Raw genomic sequence first — 7,047 nt, 5'->3', positions numbered from 1 at the left:
CCCAAGTTGATTTATACATTCAATGCAATCCCAATAAAAATTCCAGCAAGATATTGGGTAGAAATCAGCAATCTGATTCTAAGAATTACGTATCAATTGCCATCAAGTTGATTCTGATTGTACGCACCCTATTATACCCACCCTATAGGAAAGAATAGGAGCTCTGATGGCATAGTGCCTAAGGCACTTTACTGCTAACCAGAAGGCTGGTGGTTCAATCCCACCAGCTACTCTTTGGAAGGAAGATTGGGCAATCTACTTCTGTAGAGATACTGCCTCAGAAACCCAAGGAGGGGTTGCTATGAGTCGAATCGAGTTGAAGGCAATGAGTTTGGTTTGGTGTTTGGTTTATAGGAAAAAATTGAATTGCCCTATAAGGTTTCCAAGACCGTAAACTGAGTAGCTTAGTCATGAGCTTAATCACTCTACCTCCAGGGCTCACGGTAGCCAATGCCATGGTGAGGGAGAAAAACAAACTTCAAGGACTCATATTATCAGATTTCAAGATGTGCTATAAATATATAGTAATGAAGGCAGCATGATAGGTGAAAACAGGCACAGAGATTATTTTGACAGAATAGGGACCCCTGAAAGTATAGTCACTGATTTTTGACAAAAAGAATAAGGGAAAACGACAGTTGTTTTGCTTTGTTTAATTATCATATTGTGTCAGAACAAGTGGATGTCCAGCTGCAAAAAATAAACAGGTAGATAGATAGACAGATAGATAGACAGGCAGACAGAAAGATAGATAAAACCTTGACACAAATTGATTTAAAATAAATCACAGACCCAAATAAAAAATGTAAAATTATAAAACTTCTTGAGGGAAACGTAAGAGAAAGTATGGAATTTGGTAATGGATTTTCAATCATAATACCAAGAATATGATAATTTAAAAATAAATTCTCATGTTATATTTTATTATAATTGGAAACAAAATCTACTGAAGACACTTTGAAAGAATGAAAAACAAGTTTCAGACTGGAAGAAACATATTTCTGGCTAAAGATTTATATCCAAATATACATAAACTGTTAATACTCAAAAATAAGAAGACATTAAATTCACAGGTACGTCTAAATGCCTGGGCCTTTGTTCAGTGATGGTTTAGCAATAGAATTGAGGGTTCCACTAGTGGCTTTTCAACCTCACTACCAGCAGTACAGAACCAAAATTGACTTGTTTTCTCTGCTTGCAATAAGGAATCCACGTTGCAAGAAGTATTAGCCCATCTGGACTAACATAAGTTGATCTCTCACCACCTCTTGGTGGTTAGGTAGAACCTTACTGTGGTAGTTCAGTTTGTGTATCAACTTGGCTGGGCCTGGGTGAGTGGCCGGGCAGCTGGCGTAGTTATTCCCCATGATGAGACTCGCAATCTGCTCCATGGTGGGATCTACCACAAGCAGCTAAGTAGCTGTCTTAGGGAGTGTGGTCTGCTTCCTGTATATAAGGAGAAGCCTTGGGGAATGGTCTCTAGCTTATGGCATGCTTGAACCCTTCATGTAGTCGTGTCGTTGTTCAGCAGCCTGCCATGTTCTGCCAACTTGGGGACTTATAATGGACTTGAATTAATGGCCTGCCATGTGATTTGGTAACATCAGAACTTTGCCTTTTTACTTGTCAACCTTGGGCTTAGCAGCTTCAGCAGCCAGCAGCTGTCTGAATGTAGAAAAGCCTTTGGCTTCAGTGGGCTGGGAGCTGGAGGCAGAGCTACAACCCAAGGTTGAGGGGCTTTCACCCAGCCCCTGGAGCTTGGCACTTTGAACTTGGACTTAAAGCTTCCAAATTGTAAGAATAAACTTCTGTCTGTTGAGGCCATCCCATTTGTGATATATTCTTGTCAGAGTAGCACTAAGTAACAAAAACACTTACCATTGTTCTGAATTTTTCAGGTTACTAATGAATTGACTCCAGCCACATCAATGTGGTCTTTGAAACTAATCTATGTCACATGTTCAATGCTTCAGACCATTTACACTTTGACAACAAAGCATCTTTGATCACCAAAAAGTACTATAAAGTGAAGGGGATCAAAATATTCCACCTCACTTATCTCTTTCTGATGCACACACCTAGGTCAAGCAGTTTGGTCATTGAATACGGCTGTCCCAAGAATATAATCATTTCTCTTTGGGTACTTCCTGGGTAATAATGATGACAAACAAGGTGGGAAGTTATAAAAGTCCATTTTGAAAATTCAAGATTCTATCAAGATGATTCTCTTCCTTAACAACAATTCCAGATTAGACTGAGTGGCTCACTCTCCAAGTGACAGCATGATCACAAGGGAACCTAGAGCATTTCAACTTAATTTTGGTTAAGTTAGAGCTTCCGGTGGTGCAAAGGGTTAGCTGCTAACCAAAATTTAGAGGTTGGATTCCACCAAGTGGTACCTCAGACAAAAGGCTTGGAGATCTACTACCAAAGAAATCAGTCATAGAAAATTCTATGGAGTACTGGTCTACTCTGATACTCATGTGGTTGCCATGAGTCAGAATTGACTCACCTCCAATTGGTTACTGGTTTATAAAAATGTTATGTACCTAATGCACCTGACCTTTACACACGAAAGATCTGGTTATGAGTCAGGATTGATTGGGGGGGGGTGCATACAGTTATAGCTACTGCCATGGAGCATGCAGATTCTCTAAGAGTTGGGGGATAATAACAACATAGCTCTTCTGGAGGAAATGGCTTAGGCCTTCCAAGACATGAGGAAGGAAGGCTATTAATGATTTTCATATTTCATAGCTGTCCCTGCACTCTTCTTTCAGAAAAAGAATACTTCAGAGCAGACCTCCCCAACTGCTACAAGTGCCTTAAATTTAAGTGACTGCCGGGTTATGCATCCTCCCCCAGAGGACTTTGATCACGCTAATAGAGACAACAGGAGATGCTCTAGTTCGTGTGCCCATTCTCTAATACAACTCATCTGGATATCTTCCCCACTTTTATTCTCAGCCATTAAGTGGGTCAGAAATATGCCACATGGCTGATGGCATGAACAAATAGGACAGATTGAAAGGACTGCCCTCAAACAGTCCTTCCAAAATCAAAGCATTAAATTTGGAGCCCTAAGTCTAGTGTAGTACCTAAGGCACTTGACTGCTAACCACAAGGCTGGTGATTCAAACCCACCAGCCACTCCTTGGAGGGAAGGTTTGGCAATCTACTTCTGTAGTGATAACTGCCTTGGAAACCCAAGGAGGGGTTGCTATGAGTCTGGTCCAACTCGATGGCACATAACAACAACAACAAGTCTTACCAAAGGAGCCCTGGTGGCACAATGGTTAAGCACTTGGCTGCTGACTGAAAGTAGCAGTTTGAATCTACCATCTACGCCATGGGGGATGGGTGTAGCATTTGCTTCTGTAAAGATTGCAGCCTTGAATATCTTATGGGGCAGTTCCACTGTGTTCTGTAGGGTCACTATGAATTGGAATCTACTAGACGGTAGTGGTTAAAGAGTTATCAGTCAGCTCGTAGGCTATGTTGCTAACTTCAATGAGCCTACAAAAAGCTGTCAACACATTTTTCTTTTTGCATGTGACTTTATGCATCCTTGGATTTGTACTTCTTGTACAAAGGCCTGACTTTGCCTTGCCTCCTTCCTGAGCAGTGTGATTTGCCCTGTAGGAGAAGTAAAACAGACCGGCACATAGATCAAAGGGGTCAAGAGAATGACAAATTTATGAGAAAATTACCCAAAGCAAAATAGACTTAGAAATGAGGGACAGATTTGTTCCAAGGCAAATATCCATAGTTTTGATACAGCTTGGACAGCTCTTATCCTGCACTATCTCTTTTAGAATGTTTTATAGCAGGCAGCCTTGGATGATGTAAATAATGTCTCTCTCAAGGACAGAAGGCAAATGTGGTTTCTAAACAAAATACTAAAGATATGGATCCTGTCCCAGTAGGCAAAGTAATCAGGTTTGCAAGCAACTCCTTTAAAATTAGGAGCATGCAGTCATGGAGTCATGGAGTTCCTCAAGGGTGACACAAAGTACATTGTGTATAAAACGTGTGAAGGCTTTCCACCTATTGCCACCAATAGGGTCTGGGAGGGAGCTCTGGTAGCATAGTGCCTAAGGCACTTGACTGCTAACCAGGAGGCTGGCGGTTCAAACCCACCAGCCACTCCTCGGAAGGAAGATTGGGCAATCCTACTTCCGTAGTGATAACTGCCTCGGAAACCCAAGGAGGGGTCGCTAGGAGTCGGGGCCGACTCTATGGCAAATAACAACAACGAGGGTCTGGGAGAAAAGGGGATTAAAAGGAACTTGAAGCTTATGCTGCTACTATGCTTTGTCTCTCACCCAGCAGTCTTGTTTTCTGTCACTATCTGTGACTTGGTAGTGCGTTATTAGACTGCAATAGAGTAGAGGCTTTGCAGTTTTTAATAGTAACGTGCATTTGGCAGAATATGAGAACAACAAACATCGCACTAGTTTAAACAAGATAGAAATTTGTTTCTATGCTATTTAAATGTTCAGGCTGGTTTGTTGAAATTACTTCATAAATTGATTGTGTCTTTTGGGTTAGTGTGGAATGCTATGGTGTCAGGGACCTGAGCATATTCTGTCTTATTGATTGGTCATCTTTAGTGTGTTGCCTCATTCTCATGGCTCAGGATGGCTTCCATTACATCTTCATTACAGCATGAATGTAGTAAAGAGGAAGAGGAGGACAAATTTCTTTTATCAAAGGGCAATTCTGGGAAACTGGACAAATTATTTCCATTTACATGCATTGACCAGAACTTAGTCATATGCACATAACAATTTGCAAGAAAAGCGAAGGCATGGAATCTTCATTCTGGTTAGCCAAATACATAGCCAACTATTTGATTATTATGTCAGAATTGCAGAATTTTGTTTAAGAAATAATTGGTTTTTGATCTACTGGACCATATGACACAGTCTTCTTGTAGAAAAAATGGCTTCCAGAAAACAAGCTGAAGTGTGCATAAGATATGAAATGTTTATATATGCCTGGAAAATTAATAATGACACTTTTAACTTGAGCTGCAATTTTCTTTATGACAGGCTATGTCCTTCACTTTATATTTTCACTTTTTATTCCCATATAAAGCAGTATTTCCTCTATTTGTTACCAAATTGATATCTATGTATCTGGGATTTAAAAACATGAATGTGTGGGAAGACAAACACATAAATCTATACTAAACTCTCTGGAGATATAGTTAAAAGAAGAGTATAAATATTTGTATTTTAAATATTTAATGCCTGCAGAGAATACTTTTATAACACAGCAATATGATGATCCTTTGGGAAATGGTGTCGTTGAGCTCAGGCACCTTTGAGAATTCTTTATAATCTTTACATGTTTTCCTGCAGGGAACAAAGAACACAAATACTGCATGGGATCAAGAGTTGATTAACTTTTATATGGCACTGTGGGTAATACTTAGAGAAGTATTCAGAACATAAATAAATACATTTGCTGCACTAGTTTAAATATGTGTCAAAAACAACTGATGAAACATTTCCAAGATTGTCGTTTAGAGGTGAGAAATAACAATCACAGATTATGTGGTACAGTGAGGTCCATGTGGAGAGAAATGAAGTCTCTGAGTGTTCTGGGTAGAAGATGAAAAAAGAGGTAAATATCACACCACAGATGATTTTGCTTGTACAAATCTGTGTGTGTATCTCACCTTAAAAATAAAGCTGTTTGGGAGTTTAAATACATATGAAAGACTGATTTATGACTCAAAGATGAAAATTTAGTGTTTCTAAAATATAAAGATAATACTTCCTCTTAGATATATTTTTACTCACTTTTGTTTTATTTTTTATCATGAAAGCATTAACCTTTACTTTCCTCTTTCCAACTCTTCAGTTTTGCTTCAGGGAAAATGGTGAAAGATGATGAATAGTATACAATGATAATTTAATACTGAAAACGTTTTCTTTTTAAAAATTCATCGAGTGTTCATAACTAAACATAATTCTATTCAGTGTTGAGACCAAATTGTTTATCATATGAATATGCTATAAACAATGCTTGGTGTCTATAATTCTTGAACTTTGACAAAGTAATGATTTAATATGATAAAATCCCGGTTCAGGTGTGTTAGATATAAGTGTTCTTATATATGTTGTCACTTGATAAATTGTGTCAATGAGAAAAATCTTATAATATATTGCTTTATAATTGCCTGAATATGCAAAGAACATTCAGGAAAAATAGCAGTTATTTCTTTTCATTCATGTATGTCTGAACCAAAAAACCAAATCAAACTGCCTGCCATCAAGTCGAATCCGAATCATAGTGACTCCCCTTTGGGTTTCTGAGGCAGTATCACTATGGAAGTAGATTGCCCAACCTTCCTTCCAAGGAGTGGCTAGTAGGTTTGAAGTGCCAGCCTTCTGGTTAACAGTCAAATGCCTTAGGCACTATGCTACCAGAGCTCCCAATGTATGTCTACATTATTAAAATACATGATTTTGATAGCAGAACTCTAACTATTGTCTCTAACAAAAGTATACATATGCCTTTACTGTTCAGGCTGCTTTCTCTCTTGGAAACCTTGTCTCATGTCCTCATCTCCCTCCAGGACCTTAGAACTCAAATTTTCCTCCTCTGTATGATATTGAACACACCTTTTATTTGTTCTCATACATTTACTTTTATATGTGAACATACCTTTTAAGTAACAATCTATGTTAATTGAGTTGGGAATAATTCTCTTAATATTTTCAACCCAGAAGGCGTCGTTGTGTACAATGCCCATCTTAAAAACATAGTCTATGTGTTGATGATGTAGCTACATTGGAAGGAAATTTCCCCCAGAGACATCATTAATCTTTTTTTTGTTGTTGTTGAAGAAATGCACTATAATTTGGCCTATAATTGCTCGTACAAAATTTTGTAATTTTAAGAGAGGAGCTTCTGAAAGTAGACTCTTTTGAGTATTAACCCCTGCTCTCCAACTCACTAGCTGTGCAAACCTGAACAACTGTGTTTCTTATCTCACCATGTTGACCTTAATATATGCTAAATGATAAGAACAGT

Source organism: Orycteropus afer, unplaced genomic scaffold (assembly GCF_000298275.1).
Source record: "Orycteropus afer afer isolate SDZICR_OR568_19922 unplaced genomic scaffold, OryAfe1.0 scaffold00247, whole genome shotgun sequence".
Lineage (NCBI taxonomy): Eukaryota > Metazoa > Chordata > Mammalia > Tubulidentata > Orycteropodidae > Orycteropus > Orycteropus afer.
This window is presented reverse-complemented; position numbering follows the sequence as displayed.